The sequence below is a fragment of the Pyxicephalus adspersus genome, chromosome 6, assembly GCF_032062135.1.
Source record: "Pyxicephalus adspersus chromosome 6, UCB_Pads_2.0, whole genome shotgun sequence".
Classification (NCBI taxonomy): Eukaryota; Metazoa; Chordata; class Amphibia; order Anura; family Pyxicephalidae; genus Pyxicephalus; species Pyxicephalus adspersus.
Genome location: NC_092863.1, coordinates 17621613 through 17636018, shown reverse-complemented (window position 1 = coordinate 17636018; position 14406 = coordinate 17621613). Strand labels below are relative to the sequence as shown.

General features: G+C 39.0%; 1 protein-coding gene across 1 annotated transcript in view; it reads left to right on the top strand.

The window, feature by feature from the left end:
* Positions 1-1236: 1236 nt before the first annotated feature.
* RARA (retinoic acid receptor alpha) overlaps positions 1237-14406 on the top strand; it is a 107779-nt gene continuing 94609 nt past the window's right edge. The window contains exon 1 of the mRNA XM_072414813.1: positions 1237-1363. The gene's annotated coding sequence lies outside the window, so the exon portion shown is untranslated. The remainder of the gene's footprint in view (positions 1364-14406) is intronic.

The window sequence follows — 14406 nt, the reverse complement described above, 5'->3', positions numbered from 1 at the left end:
GTCTTCAGTGTGTTGGGAACCAGTTTTGTCTCCGGTGTGTTGGGAACCAGTCTTGTCTCCAGTGTGTTGGTAACCAGTCCTGTCCCAAGAGTGTTAGGAACCAATCTTGTCTCCGGCGTGTTGGGAACCAGTCTTGTCTCCAGTGTGTTGGGAAATTGTCCTATTTGCAGTGTGTTGTGAACCAGTCGTGTCTCAAGAGTGTTGGGAACCAGACTTGTCTTCAGTGTGTTGGTAACCAGTCCTGTCCCAAGAGTGTTGGGAACCAGTCTTGTCTCTAGTGTGTTGGAAAGCAGTTTTGTCTCCAGTTTTTTTGGGAAGCTGTCCTGTCTGCAGTGTGTTGGGAACTAGTCTTGTCTCCAGTGTGTTGGAAGCTGTCCTGTCCTGTTGGGAACCTTTTGGACTACCTTCCAACATGCATGGTAACATGCATAAAAACTCTTTCATCACTCACTCAAGCGTTAATGATGCTGGCATAATGTTTGGTTATTGCAATTAAAACCTGGTGTTGCTTGGACTGTGGCTGATTAATCCCAAATTTTATATTGTCTACATGCCACCTAGTTGATCCAGCTGCGTGACCGCACTGGCCACCAATTTAGGATCCTCCACTGACTCCAATATATTGGTTTTACCAAGTGTTCCCTGAGACCTTTATTTTAAGGGTACCTCAGGAGTAAAAAGTTTTAGAAAAACTGCTCTATAGTTTGCTGTGTACATCACTTATGCATCTTCAATGGCTAGTGGTGGAACCTATGCAGTTTTTATTTCAAATTGTCTATTTCTAATAAAAACTGAGCAGTAGAATCTACTAAACTTTAATCTCTTTATATGACATCAAATGTGGTGGGCTTTATGACAAGGAACTTTACAAACCTAGCAGAAGTGTTAATTTTAATACTTAAAACAATATTTTCCACTCAGAATAGCAAAATAATGACTTAACTAAAGAGAGACAACTAGTTTACAGCTTTTGTACTCTGGTTACTTGAACCTGACCTGTTCCACAGCTATGAGGAAGGGTTAAGGCAGTGCTGACAAAGAGGGATGATGGAATGTAGAGATTCCATGTTGTTATATAGTGCTGGAGGTGTGCAGGGCCATGTAGGTTTAACTCTGTCCATGTGACCCAGGCAGAGCTGCTGTGCAGGAGATGACAGGGTTAAAGCAGAGGGTGGCAGGTCTGGGTATGGGGTGGGGAGCTGTGGGAGGTACCGGCAGAGAGGCTGAGCTGTAGGATAAAGTTTCACTATATACCCGCTATGGCTGCAGAGAGAGGAGGCTGCAGTAAGGACGTCTGACACAGCCTGTCTACATTCACCCACAAAGGCTGCACAGGTCCCTTTAATACCCAGCAGCAGCACAGGTAATGGGCACCTGGGCACAGGGAGAGGGGTGCTAATAGAGAACAACTGGCACCTATATAATACATTGCAGGGTTTATTATTCCAGAGTAGTATATATCAGCATTGCTGTGTGTTTTATACATGCTGTACAGTATATTAGTTGACCTATAAAATAAGGATACAGACAAGCTTTGCTCTGGTATATGCCCCCTGGCACAATGGCATACAGTACAGCCCTGTGACCCATATATACATTATTGACATTCTCATTTTACAATTCACCAACATACATGCTCAATTGAACATGTCTGATGTTTACGTGACCTTTACCTACACTATATAATAAGCTATAACCTGACGCCTGTAGACTTATATGGGTATATGTTATGACCTTTCATATACAGGTATAGTATAAAACTGTTCCCAGCCTATGCGTTTGTTGTTACATGATGGGTATGCTAATTATAATTAATAACCGGCGCAATGTTATGGTTTCTATACATGTTATGTATTTTTTATGTATTGTATTTATGCCCATGCATTATTAAGGATGGTGTTTATTCTGTTGCTAAAATTGTTCTCTTGTATTTAAGTTTGATTTGTGTTTTCACTATCTTGTTTGTGTTTTTTATAGTTATTATTATATCCATGTTTATGGTGCTGTTGTTAATATATTATATAATGTGTATAATAATATTTGTGTGCCATTGTTGGCTTTAGCTGTAATATTTATTTTGTGTATGTAGCTCTAATATTTTCCATATTTTTATATTCCTGAAGGGTTTGTGTAACGTGTTGTTTGCTATAAACATTTACTTGTGCAGAAAGAAGAAATTCTATCAAGTACAGATCTGTGTGTAAAGCACTGCTGTAGAATACATATTTAGGTTTATTGTATATATATATATATATATATATATATATATATATATATATATATATATATAAATAATATATATCATACATATGCAATAAACCTATGACATTGCTTTACATTATTCCAAAGCACATGTTACACAAATCATTAGCATTTAATTCTTGTGTCATTGGACAAAGCATTAATAAGACTTTGCACAAGCTCATACAGTATATTAGTATAAAATAGCATTAAATGTTTGTATAAAGTATTCTTATTATGGTTGCATTTCAGCCTATTTAAAAGACAAAGAGCAATGTACAAAGTGCAGTAACCAATATCAGCCAATCAGAATTGATTTGGTCTTTGCGTTCTGCAAATGCATTGAAGGGGGACTCTGGTTGTTATGGGTTTATCACACTACACACTGTTGTCGCTCTCTATGCTGCTGCCTCATTGAAGAAACCTTACAGGGAGCATAGCCCTGCACCACATTACTATTTATTTTATATCTAAGGCATGCACTGACATTTCTCTTTTGTGCTTTTTTTACATAAGGAATGCAGCGATGATGTGCCAAGTACAGTAACTGATCAGCAACCCTGTTTTTGCAGATTGGCTGATCAGGGTTATTGCCCTCCGCACCTCGTTGTTGCTATTTTCATTGCTTTATTGATTAAACCCAAATGGGATAATATTGGATGTAGGACACAGATGTGCATTATTCAGATGGACAAGATAACGCAGAACTCAAGAGCTGGTCAACAGGGTGTGCAGCCAGTGAGATCAAATTAAATGACGCACAAAACGTCAGGCGCCAATGTTTTTTGGACGCTGCTTTTCAGGGATGTAACTGTGTCCCCTATGTTGTGTGCTGGATCTAGACTTAACATTGAACTTCATGGAACATGCTATAGGCATGCATACAGGACACTGTTGTATAATTAACACACAGGAATTACACAGGGGATTTAATGATTCATTTGGATTTCCTGTTTTATTTATCCAGCTTGGGTCAGTGGGTGTAAGCTCAAGTGGCTATTATGAATAACAATTGTATAAACTAAACATTAAAGTATATATAAACCTCATCACTAAAATCCTGGCATTTCTAATTAATTTGCAGCTTTCATTAAAAATTTCAGGAGATCTTGTTATGAAGGCCATGTTCACGCATTCACTCCTATGGCGTGATAATACTCTGATCCGGTCTCCCAATTGTGCCTTTGTGTCACCCTTATACACAAGCTTCCAATGGAGAATACAATTTCTGCTCACAATACGCATGCACGGCCTAATGCCACCAACAGGAAACCTGCCCTTAGAAATGCCATGCAGTCCTCCCTGGAGTGCAGGCATGTGGACAGGAAATAGCCATGGCATAACTTGGCATGTGATCAGCAGTTCTGAAATGCAACATAGGATAAAAAAAGGTGAAAACAAGTATTTATTAAAACAAATGACTGCTGTTTATGCTACACTGTGCATTACCAAATGCCGTTCAGTTAGGGTTCGGTTCTGTTTGAGAGATGCATTTACTGCAGACTGCACCAATCATGCACGTTTTTTTTTTTACTAACTAACTCACATGCATGGATAGAACCTGTACCATTGCTGCAGTCAGTAAAGCAAACTATGTGTGCCATTGCTGACCTCTTACAGTGTTAGTTACCTGGCTGTTATTCGCTCTACTGGCTTCAATCATTTCCAAGTCACTGACTGCAAGTGTGCAGATCAGAAAGGTCCAAGTCCATTTCTGCATTATTGTTCCTGATCAGTAACTCGCTGTAAAAAAAAATCATAGGTGTCAGCATTGAGAACCAGGCAGCTAGCATTCTCCAAGGCATATTTCTCCCATGTTGGTCAGTCAAGGCAACTTCTATGTCTCTCTCCAAATAGATTTCTTTCAATGGGCCTGATTTATTAAAGCTCTCCAAGACTGGGGAAGATATATTATCATGAATAAACCTGAGTGTTCCAGCAAACATGGAATGGATTTCTTAAATACTTTTGCTATTATTTGTCAAATGCCTTCGATCCTGGACCAAATCCATCCCTGGTTTGTTGTATCACCCAGGTTCTCCCATGATAGTCTATCTTTCCCAGTCTTGGAAAACTTTAATAAATAAGATCCAATGTGTAGTGTTATGAGTTGGAAAACCTACATAAAAACACCGGCCCTTCTCCTGACGTCCTTTCCTCGAAACACTATTACTGCTTTCTAGTTGCTGCATGGATATGACCATTAGTTTAGTTGAACACCTGCTCCCCCCACTACACACAATGGTTCCTTCCACTTCTGTAGACACATACAAACCAGTGGAAGAAACCAATGCATGTAGTGGAAGGAACACGTATTTACACTTCCTGAAGTGTGGTTTACCTGCGGTGTCTCAAATTCTGATCCACAGGAAAGATAACTAAATCAATTCTTCTACATTCAGCTACTTTATAGAGCATTACTTCCAATGATTCCCTTTACATTTGTTCTTTTACCTCTCATGTTTAGAGCTGTAGTAAACCAGAGTTATAGATATTGTATATATTAAAAGTTATGTATAAAGGAACTGCATTTCGATTGGTGCAAATTGCATTTATTTTGGCCTCCTGTAATGCCATTTACATTGGTTGTAAGAGATAAAAAAGGGAAGCCTTGGCACAGTGCTACCTTTCTAATAAAGAGAAGTTGCTCAGAAGAGGAGTGAGAGATGACTTAAGTGAAATGTTCTTCTATTATTCATTATTATAGGTCAGAGACTTAGTTTGCTATTTGGCAAGGATAGGTAAAACTAGACTAGCTGGCCAGAATTATTTTGACAGCCGATCCATATGTATTTCAACTGTATGTTTTGCCTAGTGTTCTGAAGAATGTAATAGGTAAGTATGAGTGTTTAAATATACCATGTAATAGTTGCTTCTTTTATTTTCCATCACAAAGGAAAACTAGCAATACTGCCCATAAGGATCACATTGGTTTTCATTTTCTAACTCCAGAAACATGATAGGATTTGCTTGCCGTGGGCTGTACAACAGTTTTGTAGGCAAGCACTATTGTGTTTGCGATTCATGTTTTTTTTGTCATCTTTTCTGCAGAGATTGACTGTTGTTGTTCTTCTGTGAGTTAAACAAGTCATTTGCATAGGGAATAATATTGTTTTGTCAATTTTTGCTTATATGCTCATTCTGTCTGAGCACTGCAAGTCTCCCCTTTATATTCCACAATACAAAATGAATGCATTAATAAACTTTATAGCAACACAAAGTGATACATTGTACATATCTTCAGTCTTCTAGATTGTAAACTCTTTTGGGAAGGTCTCCTCCTCTTGTGTCATTGCTGGTATCTGTCTGTCATTTGCAACCTCTATTTATTGTACAGCGCCATGCAATATGTTGGTGCTATATAAATATAGGTGAATAATAACAATAATATGCAGTGTGAAGTGCTACCAGCACCTAGCTTTATCTTCAGTGATTTGTTGTTGAGGGTGGAAGGAAATTGGAAATACAGGTAAGCAGAGATGCTGGAGGGTGGAAGTACAGTTGAGTAGAAGGGCCTGGATGGTGAAAGTACAGGTGAGGTGAAGGGCAATGAGGGTTTTACTGTTAGTCTACACTGTCAGGGTGGTATGGCAATGTGATGGGAAAAAAAAAACAGTGTGCCTTCCAAAGGACATTACATTAGTTTATAGATATATATGTATTTAAAATACAAATCATAAACTTGAAACATTGGGCCTGATTTATTAAAGCTTTCCAGGGCTGGAGAGGACACACTTTGAGTAGTGAAGCTGGGAGACCCAGCAAACCTGACATGGATCTGGTCCAGATCTGAAAACATTTCCTAACAAATAGCAAATGACTTTTAAGAAATCTATTTCAGGTTTGCTGGATCACCCAGCTTCACTGCTGAAAATGGATCCTCCCTAGTCTTGCAGAGCTTTAATAATTCAGGCGCAGAGTGTCTTTAAGTACTGTATTCAAGATCATCATGAAGACTCTTTTAGACTTGTCCCCTGTTGTCTATGTGGTCACGCTACCAAATGTGATTGCTTTTTCCATACCAAATAGGCCTTTGCTGACTTGGCTCATAAGTGCGGGCCGCAATTCAAGGATGTCTGTCCTCTGATCACTTTAAGGAGAGCTCTGAACATTTGTTCATGTGCTCTGCTTTCTCACACATGGGTGAAGTCAGGCAGAGCTGTGAGGTTTTAGGCAGTGGTTCTGATGTGAATCAAAGATTGGTTAAAGATTGCTATCTGGATCAAAGGGCACAATGATCACATCTTAGAAAGGGTAAACTTAAAGCTGAACTGTCAAGGGATTTGTAATTCTGTTTAGCCTGTTTTGTGATCCAGACACCTCTTCCAAACTAAACAACCAGGTTCTGATCTTGCTATGGGCTATATGGTTAGTTGATAATATAACCGGATCTAGGAACTGACCCAGGTTCTCTTTTTGTGAGCAAGAGAAACTCTTTCCAACTGCATTCAAAAGTAATTTAATTATTACTGGATATAATGTTAGAATGGAAGCAGCTGTGCTGGATGTGATTTCTGTTTGTCTTAAATATTGGAATGCTTGGGGTCCTGAATAGTCACAAAATGAATGACGTGACAGCCCAGTAGCAGATTCAGCTTAGACCACCGGCTTTCCTTTCAAACATGTTAATCCATGAGGCCCATGGTGAGGCGGTTTACCTGTACGCAGGTGCAGCTCTTTGCTCTTTACACTGTACTTTCCCATTGATCAGCAGAAGGGGAGTTCATGACATAACTGAGATATCTTTGCTCTCTGCACAAAGTCCTGGGAGGAAGGTGGAGCTTCAGCTGCCTGGAATTGTCACATCAAGATGGGCCAGAGCTGAGAAGGGAGAGGTAGGAGTTCTTCCATTGCCATGGTTACTGTCACTCTGGATTTGGATAGTACTTTGCAGGTGGTGTTTTTGTATATTGGTCATCTGTTGTCTGTATAACAATATTTCCTTCACTTGAGTTTAGTGCTGCAATGTAATCAGATCTAGCAGTGGAGCTAAATAGACTGGAGATGAGTCAGTCTGTTCTTTTCTGTGTTTGCTTTGAGAGTCATGAATTGCAAGAGACTGCAAGAATGGCCCCACAATCACATACAAATACAGAATCAATAGAGGACTATATCAACTGAGCCACAACAACTATTACATAGCCACCTGTATTGCATAAACAAGTAGACCGATACATTGGGGCTGATTTATTAAAGCTCTCTAAGGCTGGAGAGGATACACTTTCATCAGTGAAGCTGAGTGATCCAGCAAACCTGGAATACATACAAGTCAATTGCTATTTGTTAGTAAACGTTTTCAATCCTGGACCAGATCTATTCCCGGTTTGCTAGATCCCCCACGTTCACTGATGAAAGTGTAACTTCTCCAGTCTTGAAGAGCTTTATTAAATCAGGCTCATTGAAACAGAGATAGTTGGCCTACCTGGAGGATCTACTAGAATGCACATACGCAACAATTTTTCCATGATCTGATCTGCCAGATCAATAATTGTTTTTCATAATAAATAAGAACTTTTGAATAAACAAAAACCCTTCTGTCATTTCTATGGTCGCTAAACTGTTGTTCTTTCTAATACAACCTAGTAACAGATGGATTACCCGCTTATTTTAGCTGTAAACTTCAGTTCGGGTCTGTGCATGTCCAGCTCTGAGATCACCGGGACGTAGCTGGAGCCATGCCTTCGAAGTCTGTGCCAGCTCCCAGCTTTGTATCTTCACCGCCCATGTATGAAGCCCAATAAAGATGTCCATAGGTCAGCTCAGCTTAATTTTGTCAATAATTTGAGTTTGTTTATTTGTGACAAACTCATGGGTACAAATGTTATTATTTAATGTGTTAACTCAGGGGGCACTTTTAATAAACAGTTTAATCTCTGTAAAGTGAACAGGTTTTTATAATGATAGTGCCTCAATTCCATTCCTGTTCACCCTCCTCAGCTCTGTGTTTGCTAGTACTTCTGGGTATGGGGAAACATGTAAGTCTTCCCCTGTGTGTGAGGAAGCATGTAAGTTACTTCCTAGATACGGGGGAAGCTTAAGACTCATTTCCTGGATGGGGAAGCATGTGACTTACACCAATGATTTGGGCAAGCATGTGACTCATTCGCTGGGTTTGGGGAAACATGTGATTCATTCGCTGAAAACGGGGAAGCATGTGACTCATTCGCTGGGTTTGGGGAAGCATGTAACTCATTCGCTGGGTTTGGGGAAACATGTGACTCATTCGCTGGGTATGGGGAAGCATATGACTCATTCGCTGGGTATGGGGAAGCATGTAACTCATTCGCTGGGTATGAGGTAGCATATAACTTACTCCTCATCCTGCCATATGACAGCGTTGGTGCATGGCCATAGGCATCCAGTTACATGGGGTTGGGAGTCCACAGCAATGCATAACCCCCAACTGTGAGTGGCTTTGAGGTAACCCTGAGCTTCCTCATTTCCTGGCCTGACCTGAGGCCTGTGAACTGCAACTTCCAGATTGGGGAAAAAAGATTAACATCTTCAAAAGCCAACTTGGCGCTATTTTCTAGTACACGGCTCCTTGTGTAATAATAATATGGTCTTCCTGAAAGCAGGAGAGAACAAAATGATAATCTCATCTGGGTTCATTGTCCGGTCTCCAGGCCAGGCGTACCTTCTTGTGTGCAGCTACAATGGAGGTCAAGGATCTTATAATACTGTCAACTGTGTGCATCATAACCCTTCCTGAACAGAGTTTGCCAGGAACAACAGCTATATAATGTTTATTTAGCTACTTGCCCATAGTACGTGATCAGTCTCATTGCAAATCATTTTACCAGTTGAAGAAAGAAAAAAAATTGGGCTCTAGTTACATAGTACATATATACATAGTAGGTCTGGTTGAATAAAGACCATAAGTCCATCAAGTTCAACCACTAGGGAATTTAACATATCCCAGATATAAAACCCTATGGACATAGTTGACCCAGAGGAAGTCAAAAACACCCCTGGTACAATTTGCTCCAACAGGGGAAAAAAATTCTTTCCTCATTCCATGGAAAATCATCCAAAAACATCCAGCTTTTTCTTAAAGCAACCTATAGTAGTTCCTGAAACTTCCTGAGGGAGCCAATTCTACATTTTTCACAGATCGTACAGTGAAGAATCCCTTCCTTATCCGGAGCTTAAACTTCTTTTCCTCCAGACGCAAAGAATGCCCTTATGACCTTTGTAACGATCTTAAAGTGAATAGTTGGGAAGAGAGTTCTTTATATTGACCATTTATATATTTACATAGGGTGATCATATCCCCCTTATATATTGAGTAAAAGTATAAAACCAGTCAAAAGGTAATGTAGCAACAATTCTGACCTTTAATATTCACACTTGGATAAGCATTGGTTGTCCAGAAATTACATATATATTTTTTTTCTTGTAACGAAAATTCGGACTCCCCCCACATTATCACTTCATACTTAACTAGAAACACATTGGGTAGCATTTGATTAGTTTCAGGCATTTTCCTTGGGGTCCTTTATGAAGAGCATGGATATAATGTTTATAAAAGAGTGAAATAATTGGATTTGTGCTGTAAGCCCTACATTGTTATAAGTGTACGATAAGTGGTAGTCTAATGATGTTGTGTAACCCTTGGAAATCAGTTCTTGTTCAATACTGATTGATGCCATGCTGACCACTGTTCTTTCTGCTATATAATTTTAAAACCAATAATGGTGTTTTAAATGACAGAAATTACTCTTATCTAGATGGCGGTAAACCTTGAGCATTCTTGATAATAAATTGCATACCGGTATAGTGCAGCATTTCCACTTTCACATATGTTCTTAGGGTCTTTTTTTAAAAATCAAATGAAGTGGTTTTTCCAAGATACTTTTAGACCGACCCAGTGTTTTTTAGAGTTCAGGTTTGTTTGTGACCCACAGTATAGACCTGAAATGAAGGTTTATTGTGATTCATCTTCTGCTTGCTAGCCAATAATGACTTACAATAATAAACTATTCTCTCATTCCGATTAAAGGAAATCTATATTGTTTCCTAAAGTATTGTAGATATGTTGTAGATGTGAATGTGATCAGCCTAATTGAAATCCTCCTATCAATGTCCTGAAGTTTAGATTTTGTTTAGGTGGGATAGACAAATGCATGATATTCAGTTAGTCCAATCTAGAAGGCAAAAAATGGATTAAAAAAAATGTATGCAACATGTACTTTGTTTTATTAGTTACCTTGATTACTTGTTTACTTTTTTTTTAATGCACTCCCCACTCCTAATAAGTTTCACCTCTTCTAGGTATAAACATGAACACCAAGCCAATCATGTTTTGAATTCTGTTGACCTAAAATACTTTAGTTAGATCATGTCCATCCATTCATTTTTTGTTGTTATCCTACTGGGAAAAAATAGACATGCTGAACACCAATCCTAATTTTCTATGCAGGTTTGAAAATTAAAAGAATATAATAGTATGTTCTAGAAATAGTATAGCCAGACAGGTTATAGTTGGGTAGGCTGTAAGGAACCAGAAAACACACGTCCTCAAGGCATTATTATACTGTGGTGGTCTTATACCAAAGAAGCTTAAGCTTCCACTCATTGGATTGATACTGGCAAAATGCCTGAATGGCTGCATGCAGTTTGGAATATTTGTCCTAATAATGTATGTGTGCTATAGACTAGAAGTTCTGAACGTGTAATTGGCCCCTGCTCAGTCCACTATCCTGAAATAAGCAATAAATCCTAAACCTTCTGTTTTAGGATGGTAATATTATTTAATACATGGTATAGGAAAAACCTTTTCTTTTTTTTTTTTTTGTGAATTTTCAACCACTGTCATGGTGGAAGGATCATTGGTGAATACTATAAATGTATTCTGATTTCTATTGCTTTCCCAGTTAAACTTGCCCTAACATCCCCCTACCCTTAGACTAGTGTTTCTCATCCATGGTTCCTCCAGAGGTTGCCATGAGTTCCTTGAGCAACGCGCAGTTTATACCTCTCTTAACTGACACCAATGATCTTTTTGGCCATCGATAACAGTGACATATTTCCCAGAGGCCAGCAATGCAAGAGGCATTCATCCCACTCACTACCATGCTAATGTATTGTGTATAATGTATGTGTTGTGAATTTAACTATTATAGAAGGGATTCCCCGAGGACCTGAAAAATCATTCCGGGTTTCCCCATGTTAAAAAGTTAGGAAACACTGCCTAAGTCTGTTAAAGCCTCTTGTAAGTTTAGCCTATATGATCAACTACCCTCTAAAATCTATGGGGCATCTCAAGAAACCTAATATTTGCTCTGTGTCCCAAAAATTCATACAGGTCTGAGCTTATCCACAGAGGCATATAAAACCACCAGATTTCATTACAAATTAGCTTCTAATGATAATATATGCATTAGGCTGATCTGATTCATATGAGACAAAATTATTTAAAAAGCATGTAGACATTCCCTCTGAAAATCTTTTAGGGATCAGTCAACTTAAAATTGATATTTCAGCGCTGAGTAGATGTTGTCAGGTTGAATCATCATCTGACTTATTATATCTCTTTGAGTTCCTAGTGGCAAGATCCCTTGAGTTCCTATTATGAGCAGGGCTTACTCTCTTTGGCTGAAGTTTGATTTATTTACATTTTAGAGAATACAGCTAGAGGGACATGGGCATAAACTATGGCTGAGATATCTTGGCACTCAAATCCACAAGAAATTTAAGAAGTTGGTGGGATAAGGAGTCAGGTTTAGGTTGATTGAACCTTTTAAAACGTCTTTTCGTGGCACCTAAATTGTTGTGGTAATTATTCCAAATATTCCATTACCTTCTTTGTGAATCATTGGAGTGTCTAAAATAATGTTATATTAGTTTTCAGTTCTTTTATAGACAATATCTCAGCACTGTTTTCAACCAACTACCATTGGAGAATGTGCCTTGGGGAGCAGGATGTGCTTTCTTTTGGTAAAACAAAGTTAGATGTTGGGTACTACACCAGCAAGAGTGGGGCATTATATACGGCTGTTGTGGTGGAGGTTTGTATGAGTTTTTCATGGAAGCTTCATAGATGGGTACCTTGTGGTGAAGCAAACTGGCTCATAAATTTTGAGAATTTATGATCAGACCTGATATACAAGGTCATCATTTTTGTAAAAGTCAGGGAAAGGTAGGAGTACACAAAATTTTGGGTCAAATGTGTACCCAGTCTTTTTACTTCTTCTCAAAATACTGTACCTAAGTCTTGTGACTTACTTATCCAGTTACAGAGATCTCTTTGCTCCATTGAGCTGAGCTTTACTGGCTTCACACCATGGTCTGTATTATTAAGATTGGAAAGGGATAGGATGTATCTGCAGCAGCAGTTCATAATGAAGAATGGATTGCAATACTGATGGTCTTTTTTCCCCTTATTTTTCTGTATGACTTATTTAAATTTCCATTGTTGTTTATTTAAACAATTATTCCTTTTAAACAGTGGCAGCTCTGATAGCTGGTAATACTCAAAGAAAAATTTGGGAATGTCTGTTATGTACTACTGGCCGAAAGGAATGTGTTTTCGCAGCGGGTGGTGACAGAGAGACTTCTCTGCTGTCTGGTCTCTGGCCCCATCGGCACAGAATGAGTTACAGGGTACATCTTCCCTCTGGAAGTGTTAATTGGAAGCACAAGGTTCTGTTTTTGGAGTGTGGTTCATGTTTATACCTAAATATAGAGTCACAGGCCTTGTAGTAAAACCCCACACATGTGGCGAACATGGAAAATGTGTTTTCTGTGTCCTAGTGTATGAGCGTGTGTGGGCCAATACACCATTCAAGGATTGCTTACTGCAGATTCCTGAGTCATTGCTGGTATATAAATGGTGACAGAGATTTATAAGGGCATGATCACAAAGTGCTGGGTGTCAATTCAATGAGTGATCTCCCGAGAACAGGTTATAGGACAGGATCACATGGATTACAATATTAATGTGTTGAGATCTCCTCACTGCACATTATCAAGACAGGATCGCACAGTAATATTCAGACTGCAGACCATATGAAAATTCCATAGTGGTGCCCCATCTTATTAGAACCATGATGTCAATGATTTCCTAAAAAACCACCCAGTAGGTTATGATGATTCAATTTCCTGTCTTTTTTAGGGGTATGTCAAAGTGTACTCTACAAAAGTTACCAGCATGCTGGATAACGGAGCTCTGAAGTTCTGTCATTGTAGACAATTTCCAGAACACATGATATGTAATTGCCTTTGGACTCTGGACTAGACCAGAGCTATTCAACTTTTTAATTTAATAAGTTATGGTTTTCAAAAAATCTGGGTCAGGGTCTGTTTTATATAAAAATGCTGGCCTGTATGTGGCTCTCAATAACAGTAGTGTGCTACTCTAGAGTGGACAATCTTTGTGTCACCAAAAGCATCCATGTGGGGGGCATATACTTTTGTGAACTGAACTTAGTAGGAAACGCTAGGATGTTAATTATAATTTGGTTATGTAGTTATTTACTTTTATGTTAGTCTTGTGGTAGACACCCTTGGTGTGTATGTAGGTGTCCATAAAAATTCTCTCAAGGTACTGTACACATTTCAGAATACTTTCTATAAAATTTTCTTTAAGTATGCTGATCTCATCAACATGTTTTTTATTTTTTTTTGTCACCTGTCTGCTGTTACTACATACGATGCCTCGAGGCAGAGTTTGTGGAATTTCATGTCATTCTTAATCGTTTCATGTCATGTATTTCCAAGAAACACACTGCCACAGGCCCACGAATAGGCCTAACTGTCTCACATACTGTATAACCTTTACTCTACAAGAAACATTACTCGAGTTTATGTTGCATGCTCATATTATTAAACACTCAAAAGGAGCTGTATGGGTTTCAGGAAGTGAGAGTCTGAATTGTCTCCCCGTGAGTACTAGTGACAGGAAGCGGCATTTTGCCGGGCACAGCTGGTAGTCACGCCAGGAAGCGTGAGGTCAGCCAGTGATGGGGGGGGTTGTAGTACACAGTGTCTGGGCTGGGTTGGTGGGAGGAGGTGGGGGCACAGCGGAAGCAGAGACCAAAGAGAGAAGGGAAGTGAGAGCAGCTTGTGAGTTCTTACAATAACTGTAGATGACTGAGCTAGGAGTATTTCTATAGTATGCTAATCTTTTTAGTCTTGTTTGACTTAAACAAGAAACTGTTCAAC